The sequence below is a fragment of the Ictidomys tridecemlineatus genome, chromosome 7, assembly GCF_052094955.1.
Source record: "Ictidomys tridecemlineatus isolate mIctTri1 chromosome 7, mIctTri1.hap1, whole genome shotgun sequence".
Taxonomy (NCBI): domain Eukaryota; kingdom Metazoa; phylum Chordata; class Mammalia; order Rodentia; family Sciuridae; genus Ictidomys; species Ictidomys tridecemlineatus.
Genome location: NC_135483.1, coordinates 162,957,038 through 162,974,293, shown reverse-complemented (window position 1 = coordinate 162,974,293; position 17,256 = coordinate 162,957,038). Strand labels below are relative to the sequence as shown.

The 17,256-nt window shown below is 35.2% G+C and overlaps 1 long non-coding RNA gene across 1 annotated transcript in view; it reads left to right on the top strand.

Annotated features, from left to right (window-relative positions):
* The first annotated feature begins 1,217 nt into the window (after positions 1-1,217).
* The window catches only part of LOC120893082 (uncharacterized), a 154,715-nt gene continuing 138,676 nt past the window's right edge, over positions 1,218-17,256 (top strand). Inside the window, exon 1 of the long non-coding RNA XR_005738054.2 lies at positions 1,218-1,359. This is a non-coding gene — a long non-coding RNA (uncharacterized LOC120893082). The remainder of the gene's footprint in view (positions 1,360-17,256) is intronic.

The window sequence follows — 17,256 nt, the reverse complement described above, 5'->3', positions numbered from 1 at the left end:
GCATTCAAGTCTCAGCAATGAGTGAAAGATAGGGTTCTGTGACCTCATGGGACTTAAAATATAGTGGGGGATTTGGCAAATTAAATACATAAATAAAAAATAAAAGTAAAGATCATACTTTATAAACTATAATGTTCCCATCAAGGAAACAAATCACCAGGGTGATATGGTAAAGATGAATGAGGCTACATTCACTTTACATGAGTCAAGGAAGATTTCTCTAAGAGGTTGACATTTAAACAGACCTGGAGAATGAGGGTGAAAGATCAGGAAAATATTAGGCAGTCTAGGTATAAGAACAAAGCACAGACACAGACCCTAAGATGAAAAGATCTCAGAGTGCTCAGTGTTTAAAACTGAAAGTCAAAATGAGTAAGGACCAAGCTGAAGAGCAGAAGACAAAGATGAAATGCTGAAAGTAGGAAGAAATCAGGTCATGTAGGGTCTTATTGACTATATGAATTCTGAGTTTCAATAAAAAATAAATAAATAGATTAGTGAATGGGAGATCAGTAGAATAGAGGAAGGAGAATGGGGGAAGGGAAGGGATGGGGGTAAAGGGGAGCATATAAATTAAAATCAAATTCCATGTATGTATGATTTTGTTGGAATGAATCTAATTATTATATATAACTGAAACATGCTCTAATTTAAAAAAAAAAGTCTGGGTTTCATTTCAGAGAAGTAGGACAATATTAACAGATTTTAAACAACAAAAGGCCCATAATTTGATTGGCATTTTTAAAAGATGACTCACTAATATATGAAAATAAATCAAAAGGTAAAGGTGACTGTTCTGTGGTCCAAGTGGTCAGGTGAGAGGTGACCAGTGTTTGAATTAGCAGTATAGTAGCAGAGATATAGAAAGAAACAGAGAAATTCAAGGATACCATTTGAAAATAAAATCAATAGGACTTGATGGTAGAAATGAGGAGAAACAAAAAAGTCAAACATGATTCTCTTATTTCATAAGAGGAAAAGTGGAGGATGGACATGTTAGAGAAGCAATTGGGTTAAGAAGATCAAGACTTCAGTTTGAAGTATATTTTGTTGAAGATGTCTGTAAGGTATACAAGTAGACATGGGGAAAATACATGAGTCTGGAGTTAAGGAGAAGCTAGGCCGGAGATAGAAACTTAGGAGGCGTTGGCATATGGGTGGTATTTAAAATCATGAAAGGGACAAGCTTCCCAAGAGGATATAAAGAGAAGAGACAGCAAACCCAAGTGAGCTCTGAAATTTACTAGTCAGTTGGAGGAGGAACCAGTAGAGGAAACTGAAAAAGAAAAGAGAAACGAGAAAAAGCCAGAGAAACGAGAGAAAGACCCATAGATTGCAGGGTCAGTGAAACCAGAAAAGGTGAGTGTTTCAATAGGGGGAGATCAGTCAACTCTGTTGAATGCTGCTAAAAGGTTAAGATGAATATAAAAATTACAGGTTTTGATAGATTTGACAAAACGAAAGTTATAGTGACCTTATAAGATCAATTTTCAATTGATTGGTGAAGTCAAAAGCCTTTTTGAATTAAAAAGGGAAGAGAGCAACAATGAGGCAGATAGCTAGTATAGAAACTCTGAGGTGTTCATCTATGTTCAGAGGTAAGTTAGTAGCTATATAGACTTTGAAGACCAAAAATATAGATTTATTTGGTTTTCATGAAATAGGCGGTAGGTGTTATCAGGAAGAGAAACTCTAGAATATGTTTAATACTGGTAGAAATTATTTACTGTATATAAGAAACTATTTGCTATAACAGCAAGATGGGATAACTGAAGTAGAAAAATATTTGGCAAGTTGAGAAGGGGTATGCCCAATAGGACAAGAGGAACAATTTATCTGTGATAGGTACAGGGATACTCCTTTCATTTTAATAGAGGAAAATAGAAAATAGATCAGATGTAAAATTTGTAAATTTACTGTTAAGAGAAACATGGCTTACTTTTTTTTTCATTAATAGGAATAAGGCTATGTAAACATCTCAGTGTCTGTTGGTAGGGGAATGGAAATTTAGAGAAAGAAAAAATGTTAATTGTGATCATGAATTTAGAGTAAACCTAGGCATCCCAGTTGTGTGAATTTTTTTCCCATCATTATTCAGGCACAGAGCAATCAAATGAGTGGGGTTTTATATGACTGGAGATTTTCTAGCTGAGTTTACTGGCAAAAGAGATGTTCAAAGAGTTGAGAATGTCAGAGATCATTATGTTGTCCTATGAAAATAGGTTTAATAAACAAAGATAAAATGATATGGATAATGCACTGGAAGTCTTTAGGAAACTATGCAGAATTGAGTAACTGCAAGGGAGGAGGAGATGAGTTGATATCAGAGTAAAATGATTAAAATGAATAACTAGGAGATGCTGCACATTTGATGATGAAGTCCATGATGCCATCGGGAGCAAATAACCAAGGAGAAAACATCAGAAATGAGACTGTCAAGAAACTATGAGCTCAGAAAGTGGCCTTCCTTTTACCAAGGAGCCCTAAGAAAGGAATAGCTGTGAAAAGAAGTCATCGTGGCCACCCCATGAGTGTTTAAATAGCCCGGCAATGGGGTTAAATGTTGGAGTCTGACATTAATATCCAGGAAACAAGAGAAAATAGCAAGAAAGTTGGTGGATTTGTGAGAGGAGATGGTGGGAATGTGATATATTAGGACTTGAAGTTTAGAGTAGCTACAGATTGTACAGGAGTGAGGTAGATAAATTGTGAATAAATACTACTGAAAGGTGTTCACCTTTCATGTCCCTGTGACCCTGAGGCCATGCTTCAGTGGGACAAAGAGAAAGTGGTATTCTTAAGGAAAATAACCAATTTTCAATCAAGGCAAAGAGTTGAAGTTGTCTTCAGATTAAAAGTTCATGGAGGGGCTGGGGATGTGGCTCAAGCAGTAGCGGGCTCGCCTGGCATGCGTGCGGCCCGGGGTTCGATCCTCAGCACCACATACCAACAAAGATGTTGTGCCCGCCGATAACTAAAAAATAAATATTAAAAAAATAAATAAAAAAAATAAAAGTTCATGGAGTCTGGGAGTCACTGGATGTCCACTAGACAAGGAGAGGGGCTGGGAATGGGGTGTGATAGTGAGGGAAGAACATACAGTCGGAGAAGTTGAGGTCTGAAGTGATGGCAGAGTTGTAAAGTGGTGGCTCCGATCAAGAGCAGTGTGAGGCATGGTGATATTTCTGTTAGTCCCTTAGAAATGAAAGATGTCCAACTAGAATTAAGAGAAATTCAAGGACCTGTTGGGTCTTATGCCAGTCACCAGAGAAGTCATTCCTTGTGGCCATTGGCAAAAAAAAATAAATAACAGCCATAAGAGATGTTGTTGAATGCCATTGCAAGGCAGCATCTTACTCTGTATTCCATTACTCAAGATATAGTGCCTTTTTGGTTTACTTAACTCAGTCTGAGTTTATGTTTTTAAAAAATAGGATCCTATCTATAATACATCTGACCTAAATTTGCCTCTTGTGGCCATGTCCCAGACAGGCCTCATAATACCGCCTTAATAGGCACACCATAATGAGTGTTCACTAAGAAAAAGTCCTAGTGATGATCATGTCTCTGAATAGCTCCATTTCCAGTAGGTGGTGAGGAAGAAGGAAAAAGGACCACAGAATTTGTCAACCTCATCTGATGTGTCAAAGTTTTCAATGGGAGTGGATCTCTTTCATTTGTCACACACAAGCTTATTTCCCAACCATGTACAAATACAATTGGAAGAACCAGAAACAAACTACAAAACCTGTACAGGTCTAGCCAGAGCAACACTTCCCTGTATCACTGCAGTCCCCTGGCCCCTCCTCTACCCCAGTGCCCAAAGAGCTGGAGAAGCAGAAGGAGCTAATACAGTGGCAGGGAGAAGCTGTCCATTAAAAAAAAAGAAAGGAAGGAAGGAAGAAAAGAAAAAGAAAAACCTTCAGGAAAGAAGGGCAACAAGGGCTTTCAAGGATCATGCTGAACAACAAATACACTAGACCGCCATGACATATTTTTGAGTGAGAAACATAATTCTTCTATTAAACAGGGAAAGGGTGGTTTATTTCTAGTGAAGATTATTATAATCAGGTTCAGAATTAGACACACTAAAAAAAATAAAGAATGGAATGCTTACAAGCCAGTTGTGCCATTTTAATATCCTCTTGGAGGAATATGAAGGTACTTGTTTAATAGCTATCCTTTCCTAGTGTCTACTGTTTGTTTAGATAATGTGCCTTTTTCGCTGTATCAAAGGAATTAAAGACTTTTTCCTTGAAGAACAAAGAAAATTTCAGGGAGAATTAAAATGTTTAAGAACTGTATTTTAAAAATATTATCCAAATGCTCATAAATACTTAATTTTTTAGATGAGGAAATTTGAAAAGTAGCCTTTGTTTTACTATTTTCCTGACATTATGGTCTCTCTCTCGCTCTCTCCCTTCTCCTTCTTTCTCTCCTTCCATTTATCCTCTCCTTATCCCTCCTCTTCCCATCTCTCCCTTACATCCTCCTCTCCTTTATTCCTTCTCTCTATTGTCACTCCCTGTTTCCAGCTAAAATGTCAGAATTCACATAACTAAAACATGGTGTAGCTTGCAATAATAAATGAAGCCCAGTAGCTGGTGTGAGGGATTAGGAGCAGGGCAATCAGTGGGCTTCTTTGTTATATCACAGACAGGGACACAATATTCAGCCCTTGAAGCAATTCCTCCGATATCCCTCCGTGCACTTGAGCCAGAGATACTGCTCCTGGGACTCGGGTAAAGCATGGTAAATTTGAGTGAAGGGTGCCCAGGCGGAGGCAGCAGATGACTGAACACACTCCAAGGCTTTTCTTCCCAACTCTGGATTTATAAAATAGCTGGAGAGAACCATTCTTGCAGCACCACTTCACCATGCAAGGACTGCTGTGACCATGCCCCAAACCTCTCTCCCTGATAGCTGTCCAATTTTTTTCACCTCAAACTTTCTTACCAGACTGGTATGCACTGCCCCAGAGCTATGTTCCCTAAAGCAGTCACTACTGTCCACTCTACCCATGCTGCAGCAGCTTGTCTGGCCCAAGGCTCTCTTGATCCAAGGAGCAGTTTCTCAGAACAAAATACACAGGAGTGAGCAAGTAGGAGGGATAAGTCAATAGAAATATTTCTTTATTTGAATTGGTTTATTTCTTTTTTCTGAAATCATTCTTAAGTTCCCTGGCTACAGACTCTGGCATCAACTCTACAGCCCATAGATGGTAGGTTGTTCTTCCTCTTTTTTAAATTTTAATTGACAAATAAAAATGTGTATATACTTATGGTATACATGACATTTTCATATATTTATGATTGTCGAACTGCTAAGTCAAACTAATTAACATATATTATCTCATAAACATACCATATTTTTATGGTGAGAACATTTAAAATCTACTCTCTTAGCAATTGCTAAGTATGCAATATAATGTTATTAACTATTGTTATTGTGATCTACTATAGATCACTTTGTTCATTATTTCTTTTAGGCAGTAGTGATATATGATGAGGCAGCCAGCGCCTTGCCAGGGTAATTTTTCCTGCTCAGGAGGCAATAAACCTCCTGAGAAAAATAGAATCTGAAATAATTAGTGAAGAAATAAAAGACAGAGTCAAAGAATAGTTTTTAAAAGCAGAGCTCCTGATAGCATCTTCTAGTTCTGGTAGGAGCTGAAACAGAACAACTACAAAATAGCTCCAGTGGTCTTATTTAAGGAGGTACATCAAAGGTGATAAGGTTTCAGGGGTGGAGTCCTGCTTCATGATGTTTTGCAGCAGTCAACAGGTTGATTGGCATCTTGGCAGGCTATATTCATCTCTGAAAGGCTGTGTGGCTACAGCAAGTCACTCCATCTCCAGTGCTATGTGGGAACTGAGAGAGCTGAAAAGGACTGATTGGTATCTGGGCAATCTTATCATCAGGATTGCCACTAGAAGTTCCCAAATATAAGATTTTCCTATTCAATGGGCTTCCATGCAGATGTGGTCCACACATAGTTCATGGATGGCTCTGGACAGTGATACATCACTCACTACAGAGCAATAATGTGCTATGGGTCAGGCAGACTAAAGGGGAATAAAAACGAAGAGAAAGTAACACAAAATGCAAAGGAAATATGGACAGAGTCAGGTGGCAGAAGGACAAAGTGAAAGGGAAATAAAGTAAAAACAAATGAGATGAAAGGTTGCCTCCAAATTTCTCAACAAACACAAAAAGTCTTAGAGATGAGTGTGGATTCCCAACTACAGATTTTGTGCATTGGGCTTGGTTGTCACTTTTGGTGGCCTTACCATTTCAGTGTTCCACCTGATGGCCTGGCAGCCTGAAAATGTGCCCAGCCTTCTTCTGGGCTGGAGACAGGCCTAGATGACAGGGTTGCTTAACTGAGCCAGGGAGGAGTGATTACATGGTTCAACTCTTCCACCTTATTTTATTATTACTGTTGAAGGATAAATATAGAAAGGAGGGAAAGGCTACTTTAGACTTTGAAAAGAAAGTCTAGCAATTTCTTTGTGATATGTTTAGTCTCCTACATGTGCCTCAACTTTAAGTGTAATTAAACATCTGTAAATCTTAAATACAAAATGGAGGTAATGCTGAGATAAGGTTTATTGTGTGTGCATGTGTGTATGTGTGTGTGTGTGTTTTCAAAAAATTTTTTATTTGTTTTAATTAGTTACACATGACAGATCAATGACCTTGATATATCATGCATTTGAATCAAAGGTTTATTTTTTTAATTGAATTCTTAAATCATGTAAATTTTTCTGCTATGAACTTCTTCTTTACATCTTATTTTTTAAATATCTGGTCATTGATTAAAAACTATTTGAATTAATGTTTGTAATTTAGTTGTGCTGATCTTGATAAATCATATACTTTTTTCCCAACAAGTTTTATTTAAGAGAGAGAACAGAGATAGTAGACTATTCCAGAGAGGAGCCAGGACCCAGAGCTGGTGCCTATATACTTTTAATATATCTTTTTTTTTTAATTTAAATGGAACAGCCTAAGCATAATGCTATGTGAATGTCATTCTGATCATCAGTCATCTTCACAATTGGCACCAAAACTGTAACTAAAGAATTCAAACAATATCCTGAACTTATTCTTAAAGGTAATCACAATTGAATTGGCCTTGTTGCAGTTCAGTTCAATAACAGGGAACAAATGTGTTCAGAACTAGTATTTTACATTCATTTATGCTTTTAAGCTAAAGATGTCCCATTTTCTTCACTTTCATTCATTCATTGTATTTATTCATAGCCTAATAAGTGTCAGCATCCTGACAGATTTGTACATTGATTTTGCATTCCTAATCTGTTCAAGCTGCTATAACATAAAATGCCATAAACTGGGTAGCTTACAAACAAGAAAAATTTGTTTCTCACAGAACTGGAGGCTGGTAAGTCCAAGAGTGAACTGCCAGTAGATTTGGTGTCTAGTGAAAGCTTGTTCTCTATTTCATAGGTGGCATTTTTCAGAGTACCCTCACATGATAAAATGGACCAACAAGATGTTTCAGGCTGTTTTTATAAGGGCAGTAATCACATGTATGACATAATGATCTCCAAAACGCCCAGCCTATTAATATCACTCTGGGATGGGGAGGGATATGGTGGATTTATAGGACAGTTGCAGTAGAGTAGGCATAGTAGTTGCTATAGTAGGAAAACATGGGGCACTTTGAAGATACAAAACCAGGACTCCTAATCTGAGCTAGAGGGATAATCAGGCAAGTCTTGCAGAGGAAGAAACCTCTTAGCTGACACTAAGGAGCATGAGATGTAACCAGCAAGAGAAGGTAGAATGAAAGATGGGAGAGGGGCTTTTAGGGCCACAGGGACCACCATTTGCAATACCAAGAAAAAGTGAAAGCATCATGGTTTAGAGCAAGCATAAGGAATACAGGATGGTTGAATACAGTGTGAGAGGAAGTAAGAGAAGTGGGTAAGCCATGTTGATATTTCTCTTTATCCTGGCAGCAACTGTTCTCCAAAGACTTTCTTTATAATTACCTTATAATGATTTTGATATTTTTCATGATATCACCTTCTGATTGTTTAACAGTAAGATTCAAATAAGTATAACTTAGATACTTTTATGACAATTTTTTTAAAAAAATTAACATACCATGTTAATCTATATTTTGTAGAGAGCTTACAATATATTTACAACAAAAATCAAACCAAGATTTCAGAAATGATCCACTTACCCAAAACAGTTATTTACATGATAAAATCCACTATTTGATTAAGTGAAAAAAACTTTATATGTTCAGTTCTGAAATTCTAGCTGATTCTGAATTCATTTTATGAACCATTTTCTGAGTACCACTCTCACTCCTCAACATGCAAATTATAAAATGTTTGGCATCAGATTTTTAATAAAAATCTAAAATATTTATAACAGTTGCTAATGATTAATGAAGAGCTCTTCTGAAACCCATATGTTAATTATTCATATCATCCTCTATTTTTCTAATCTGTACCAGACTCTGCTCTACTTTCCTTATTTATAAAAATTAATTAGTTAATTTCAAAATATTAAATATATGATGAAAATAATGAATTTAGTATGGCTGTCTTCTCTACTACCACCTGTTATATATTGATAGCCATATGAATTTAAATCTTAAGAAAAACGTACTTCTGAACACTTCTAGAAATACATCTAAAAAGACATTGTTTATATTTATGTTAGAATCATAAAATTGGGCTATCATAAGATGATAATTAAAATTTCACAGGAACATAATATATATTATTTCAAAGTTAAATACCAATAAATCAGCTATACCATTTACAATTCCATATGGAATCAGATGAGGAAGCTAGTTAAGAAAACAGTAATCAGTATTAATGACAACCCGTTAAGAAGAGCCTTAAAGTACTGACATTGAATCATCCTAAATTTTAAGAAAAAAGAAAAATGATCAGTTTCTATTTGCATGATAACTAAAGGATATCTTTTTAGTAATAATTTCAAAACAAAATTTTCCTATATAGTATAGAAGGCAAGTAAACAAGAATATTTCAAAAGTTCAAGAATGTGACTTTTGACATTAAGTGCAATGCTAATACCAAGAAAGATATTAATAGCAATGCTCAGGCAAACTGTTTCTTTTAATTATCTGAAGCAGCCTGGCTTATTTCATAATTTTCCAATTTCTTGTTCTTAGTAAAAGAAAAGGGGGAAATAAGAACTAACATATGTTACTTCTTATGTTACCTCATTTAATCATTTAATATTCACAATCAGCCAGGCAGTAGAATACAACCCCTTTTTCTCAGATGAGAAGATGCCTTATCCATGTCACAGCACTGGTGCAGGACCCTGAGACCCATTCTTTACTGTATATGTAACCTTCCTTTATAAGATACAGCTTACATTCAAAAACTAAGAAAAGATATTTTATTTTGAAAACTTTTTCTGTAGCAAGAGTCAACAATCTTGTAAATGATAATATCCTTGCTCAGCTTGTTTAAACGGCCAAGAAATCAAAGCATGTGTTAATGCCTTAAGAGGACCTAGTATGCCTATAATATAGTTCTATGTCCCAAAGAAGATTAAAATAAAATGTTTTAAATAGCCCTTGTACTAGTTAGGGTTGGACTTGGGCACATTCATGTGAAATTCTAAAACCAATGAAATTTACACAATACAGATTTTTCTCTCTTGTGTAAGAAGTCATGAGACCAACAGCTTAGAGCTGGCAAGGCAGCTCCATCAGGGACCTAGATGATTGTTATTATTTTTTTTGCTTCAGCATTCAGTGTATGGGTATTATGTGATCACTTCACAGTCCAAGATGACTTCTGATGCTCTAGCCATCATGTAGGTATAATAAACACAATGAAGACAGAAGGACCCATTCTTTACTGTATGAAATGTCTACTTCATGTCCACAATGAAGACTGGACCCTTTCAACCAAAACAGAGTCCGTTAGCTTTCCCAAAATGCTGAAAAACTCCACTCCCATCTTATAAGTAAGAATTTTGTCACATGCTCATACCTAAATGTAATAGGGTGAAAAATAGACTTTTATTTCAGGTGACCAAATGTTCAACTGAAACTCAAGGTTACCTTAAAAGAATAGAAGTAGAATGAGCCAATATTCCAGTCTCTTCTGCAGTCTACATGTGAAACTATTTGGAAATTAACAAACATGAAATATTTTAAAAGTTTGATCAAATTAAGTATTTTTCATCTGCATATTAGGTCCCCACTTAGGCTGGCTTTCAAGATCCCTAACATCTTTGCATTTGATAACTGTACCTCCACTACATGCCTTATAATCCTACTGCTCCCATTGTACCCAAACATCTTTTCAAGAAAATGAACTGGTCGTACCCCTTTAATTGACCCCAAAGTGATTACATCTTCTCCTTTTGGCCACCCCAGTGCCATACCCAGTGCTTCACATGAAAGAATTACATGTTGTATTATGAATTCACCTACCATGAGCAAGGCAGTATACTAGATATAGGTAAAAAGATAACAAGGACAACTCAGAAACAACCCCAAGGATGTAAGGAATCTCAAATCAATCATACAAAATAGAGACTGTAATTTTCCCCTGTTAGATATTAATTGGGTTAATTCTTTTAACAACTCATTTTTAATCATATTCTTGGTCTAAAGCATGAGGTTGATTGTTGTACAGGCCACAGAGAAAGTAAGATACTGACCTAGACTCTAATGAAGTTTACAATGAAGGTAAGATGATATGTGTATAACTAAAAATAACTCTGGATTGAGAATGAAATAAGAGACAATGAACAAAAGTGCTCTAGTACCCAAGAGTATGGACAACTAGTATGTGCACGTGTGTACACACATAGCAAGAAAGAATAGTCTGTTCTAAATGCCTGAGTTTAAAAAGAAAAAGTGGAATTGGAATTCAAATTCACTTGGCCTCTTGTTTTATGATTCATGGAAGGTTTGAATAAGAGACCAAGTTAGCTTTAATTGTGTTTTTATTAACTTGACCAGTTCAATGACTAATCCATCTCTAAATTAGATGGTTTTATAGGTACACATTTAGGTTATACCATGCCACATTAAAAAAGAGCTATTAAGTTGATTAAGACTAAACTCATTTTCAGGATCCATTGCAAACAATTCTCCATGCTTGATGTGCTCTTAGAGAACCTGTGAAAGGTGTTAGAATGTGAGCAGAGGTCAAAAGAAAGTTAGTTGACACCAAATATGAACCTTCCACAAAGTACTACAGGCTTTAAGGCAAATAAATATCTTACTAGAATTCTGTAACTGGTGGCAGGTAAGGAAAAATGGTCTCACAATGTTCTTTAGTTGATCAATCTATATCTTACAAGAGCTCACAGGCAAAATGAGGTATGGAAGGTTTGAGGCTCTTTTAAAGAACCCAAAACCACATAAGTTTTCAAGACTATGCTTTATGAGGTTAAACAAAAACAAACTGGCCCATTTTTTGCCTAAAAATAAAACAGCTAAAAGATAATATATAACAATAATTTTAGGTGTATAAAAGAAAAGTTGAGTACTTCATCATGAGATATTTGTAGACAAAAGCAAGAGTATGAATTCATGACCACTCCCTTGTAACCTGGCTCCTATCACATCTTCCAAAGGAACCATTTGCTCATCATTTCCTACCATGTCCATAACATTGCAAAATGTTTTTTCTATTTCCATTCTACCTGAATTTTCTTTGCTGTCCTCATGGCTTAAATTCCCTAAAAAGGTGTGGTCCGGATTTGTTCCTCAGACATTTTCTCAAGAAAACATGCTGTTTCCACCCCTAACGTAACCCCATGTGTTTCCTCTGAGTTGCCATCATTAATTCCTCATCCTTCACTTGTTTTTTATGATTTTATGTTCCACTCCTTTTCCTATGGCTATAAATTCTCTGTCTGCTTCTATCCTTTCCTTGGGCGTTTTCTTGTGTTTTTGGTACAGGGATTGAACCCAAGGGCACTTAACCACTAAGCCACATCCCTAACCCTCTTTTTGTAATTTATTTAGAGACAAGATCTCACTGAGTTGCTTAGGGCCTCCCTAAGTTGCTCAGGCTGGCTTTGAACTCGAGATCCTCCTGTCTCAGCCTCCCAAGCCGCTGGGATTACAGGTGAGCACCACCATACCTGGCCTTTCTTTGGGTTTTGATGTTCAGATCAAATGATGATGTTATCATCCAAATTTATAGTCCCTTGTCTCCTGAATCTCATCTGAATTTCCAATTCTCTCCAAAGCAATGTCCACAATATTTCAGACCCAAAGGGCCAGAAACTGAATTTATCCCTACAGTTTTCTTCCTCTGTTCCCCATCTCAGCTATCCTTATCCTTTTCATGACCCACACTAGAATCACCAGAAAGAGGTGCCAGCATTTGAGGATCCAACACCTTTCTATATAGTCTACTTCTGCCACATCTTCAAAACCCAGCCCTCCTTCTTATCCAGTTTATTATCTCTTATTTGGCCCATCACAACAGACTTTTTAGTTTGCTCATCTGTGGACACCTAGGTTGTGATGGGCCAAATAAGAGATAATAAACTGGAGCAAGTTTTTTAATATGTCTTCTGCTCTTTAATACCTTTATTTTTGTTATTTTATCCTGATCAAGCATGGATACAATTAAGTTGCAAGCAACAAGCAAGAAACATCAACTTCCACATCAACTTAACATTTTTTTAATTTTTGTCTACTTTTATTCAAACTGTTCTGTGAACCTGAAATGCTATTTCATCATCTCTATCTTTTGAAATCATACTTACAATAAAACTCTTTATAAACAAAGCCCAAAATGCTTTGTGACCCACTTTAGCAAGAAAGGTCCATATGTAGATGAAATTCATAATGAAATACACAAATAGAAAATCTAAGCTAAGACAAGTGTAACAAAAAAACATAAAGAATCAAAGTTTTAAATGTAGTAAGTGGCAATAAACACAAAATAATTAAAAATCATTTAACACACCCTGCTTAGAAGGGTCTTTGAAATTGTGAGATGAATAAAATGAGACATTGCCCAGGTGATTTTTCTGAAATTATGTACTATTCATTAAAGTACTTTTCTATTGATTATATTATTGTATCCTTGAAAAACAATTATGAAAATTTATCTTGTGTCAGCCACACCAAAATAACATCATAGGGAAATATACTCATGGACACATGATCCACTTATTTTTTTGACATGTGTTAAATAGCATTACTTTTGAGAAACAAAGTTCAACAATTTATAATCAGGGAGATGAGTTGGTATGGATAACAATGACTTCATAGTAAAAAGTAAATAATAATAAATGCCATAGAAGTTGTAGCGTGGCCACTTAAATGAGAGAAAAATGTCACTTATTTAAGCAAAAGGAATCAGATAAGCACCATTAAAGAAAGGATGTTTGAAATGGATGCTGACAAACATGAATATTCAAACACTTAACAAGATGACAGACATTCCAGACTGAAAAATATTCCCCAAATAATTGGAGAGTGTTGGGGTTGTTTGGTCAATGGTGATCTTTCCAGCTTAATGGCTAAAAGAGGCATGGAGTAAACTGAGAATGTTTGAACATGATCAAGTAGTCAGCAAGGATCTTGACATCAGGCTAAGCATAGCTTGAACCACTGTATTCTTTATTTAGTCATCAAGTGAAGGTCATTATCAGATTTGTGCTTCAGGAGATTAACCTTACAGTATTTTAGAGGCTAGATTTTTGGAATACAGAGAACACTGGAGGGAAAGACTGGACAAGAAATGACTGAATAAATAAAAGAAGGAATACATCTCATTAACTCTTCAGGCCTTGGTAAATTTGGGGCTATATTAATGGGGGAGAAGAAAAGAAAGCAGAAAATTTGTGATGTTTCTAGCCATAATGAAAAAGAGACTGAAATGACCATCAACAGTTATCAGAAAAGGACTAGAGATTCAGGTTTGAAGGAAAACTAAAGGACTTTCCTTTAAATGCTTTTCTATGAATTCCTTTAATGATCTTCCTAGCTGTTTTCAAGATCATACTGAACCTGGATTTTTCCCACTGCTCATTACCAACAGATTTTGTGTTTCCTCTTGAACCCTATAGCATGTTTTAAGCATGACACCCTAACACTCCTATTTTTGAACTCTCTTCCTAGGCTTCTATAACTTGAATCAGACTAGATGTTACTAAACCACTTTATTGACATAGATAATGAATTCTTTGGTGCCCCCAAAAGAAGCATACCACTCAACCCAACCCCATCTCACTTCATCCCCTGAGTTCCTGAGTCAGAGGTCAGGAGAGACCAAGTCTCTCATTGCCTTCTGACCTGGATCATGAAAGGCCTATAGAACTGAGGGCTAGATAATTTAAAAGATAGTTCAAAACTTCTAAAGTATTTCTAATTGTCATCACTTTCTTACCAATAAAACTGGATAATTTGTTGTTTTGTCATTAGTTTTGTGTCATAAACTAGTTTACACAGTTTGTGCTTTTTTTAAAAAAATTGCTTGTATAGTTGTATTTTGCCAAGTCTCCAGTCATGTCAAGAGGCTATCAGTAAGCCATCATTAACAATGACAGCAAACTGGGAAGTGATAAAAATATTTAATTCCTGTTATCATTTATTCTGCTCAATGTGTTTACTTTTAAATCTTTTTGGTTAGTAATACCAGAGAAATGCTGAAATTCCTGGAGGCTTTGAATAGTTCATAACCAACATTAACATTTTATGAAACCCAATAAACACAGAAAATTACTCTAAAAGCTTAATAACTTGGGAAGGCACCAGCTTATTATGTAATTATTAGGCCAAAACTTTATCAGTCTATAACTCTACAGAATAATTCAAAGAATTATTTCTTCTTAGGGAAAAACAGAATTATATCTGGGCTTCTGGACAAATTTTCTTCTTTTCATCTTTTTCAATTATATATATATATATATATATATATATATATATATATATATATATATATTTGGGGAGGTAGATCAAAAAATAGTTGAGTTGCACAAAATTATGTTTATGTGAAAAAAGCATATATATATAGTCATATGAAAATACATTGTATCTCTAATCCTGCTTCATCCACAATAAAAAGAAGAATTTTTATTGAGGACTCAGGGAAACCGAGGTTTGAGTATTTTGTGATATCTCATAACTCAAATCTCCAAAATTGTCCTTTTTTGCTTCATTCACTCACTAACCCAACCATTTCATTAAATATTTATTCAGCATCAATTACCACAAAGCACTGGAAAAGAATACAAAAATAAAACTAGCCTAAATGTGAATATTATCTTATTTCCTAGTAGTAATTTCCAATCCCAAATTATCAATACCAAACAGACTAATTTTTTAAAAAACTAAGAAAAATAAACTTTCAGGAAATTAAGGATAGTCTGGTCTAAAACTTTAAAAAAATAAACATCCAAAGAAAATGAACACAACACTCTGGAGTGGGATTAGAAAGCCATAAGATTTAAAATCGCAAAGTTGGGCTGGGGATGTGGCTCAAGCGGTAGCGCGCTCGCCTGGCATGCGTGCGGCCCGGGTTCGATCCTCAGCACCACATACCAACAAAGATGTTGTGTCCGCCCAGAACTAAAAAAAAATAAACATTAAAAATTCTCTCTCTCTCTCTCTCTCTCCTCTCTCACTCTCTCACTCTCTCTTTAAAAAAATAAAATAAAATAAAATCGCAAAGTTTTCAAGAAGTATTCTATTCTGGTTGACTTGAAAGGAAGCAGCAAACAAGAGACCCAAATAAACAATGAATGCAAAGATAAATGATTAATAGGTGGAGTAATATTTGTATCTACTTCTTTATAGTAGACAGTGTTTTTAAGTATGTAATTTCTTCTAATATCAATTTATTTAACTATGGTACTTATGGCATTGTGTGTGTGTGTGTGTGTGTGTGTGTGTGTGTGTGTGTGAGAGAGAGAGAGAGAGAGAGAGAGAGAGAGAGAGAGAGAGAGAGAAAGGCTATGTCTGTGTACTTTTTCTTTTTAAGGCAAACAATTATTTCTTTTCCTGTAGGACCTTTTCTTCATCTCCAAAGACACTAAAGATTCATCCATCTATGTCTAAGTTAAAATGACAAGACATGTTTTCTTTGATTTATTAGTAAACAACTAAATAGCAACATTAAGCTTTTAGGAAAAGATTAACAACATTGCACTGTAGTACCTGTCATGGTAATTTAAGTAAAAGCTGTTAAAAATGTTCATTCTTTATAATGGAGCATTCAATAGTCTTTGCCTAATGGATGGGGAGATGCTATGAAATACCTTTGGAACTAGGGCAGCATGATAAGATGTAGTGATGCTTTAGTCTGAAAAACAGCTTGCTTTAAAACTGGTTGAATTCTGAATACAAGGCATTGTCTTTCTTCATTTTCACATAAAATTTTCTTTGTTCCAAAATCTTAAATTGATATGGAATCAGAAACCGAATTTATTCAATGAAGCTACGGGTTACTCACCTAATTTTGTGATTTTGATTTTTTTCTTTGGATACAATTGCCTATATGTAAACAGATGCTCCTCCTAAGTATTAAAATATAATCAAATATGAGACTATAGGATTTTACTCCCTTGTGACTGTGAGAATAATCTTGAAGATAGGAAAATAAATCACTAATAAAAATAACTTTTGTTAAGTTATACAGGAAATAATTAAGAGAGTGAAGAAGAGAACTAGAACTCTAAAACTTGAGTAATTTCTTTTCACCTAAAGTCACAACGCATCTTCCAGAGACTAAATGTTCAATTCTGCCACCCATTTAGATATTGAGATTTCTTTAAACCCTTGAAAGTATATTCAAGTAAATGAGTTTCTTCATTCTGGATATGTCTGAATTAATATAAAAGTCTAACTGTCCCAGAAATTAAATTTCTGAACATTTATTTAGGAACCTGGTTCATACCCTTATGAAAACCCAGGGAATTGTGATACTTCCATTCAAAATTCCTTTGCTGCACTGATTACACAGCCAAACAGCATGTGAAATCTGAATCTGTAAATGTTTCCATTACACCCACTTCTACGACATAAACATTGATGAATGAAAGATAATTGTACATATTTGCTTGGTTAATTTGTTTATTTTTATGACCCCATGCTACCATATAGTACCTACATTTTACTGAATTGAGTTTATTTTTATATATACACATACCAAAATTCTTTCATTGGAAAACAAATGAAAATATGATAATTAATATCAGCATTAACCTAGATTTTAAAATATATCCAAAATATGAATTGGTGAACTTTAAACT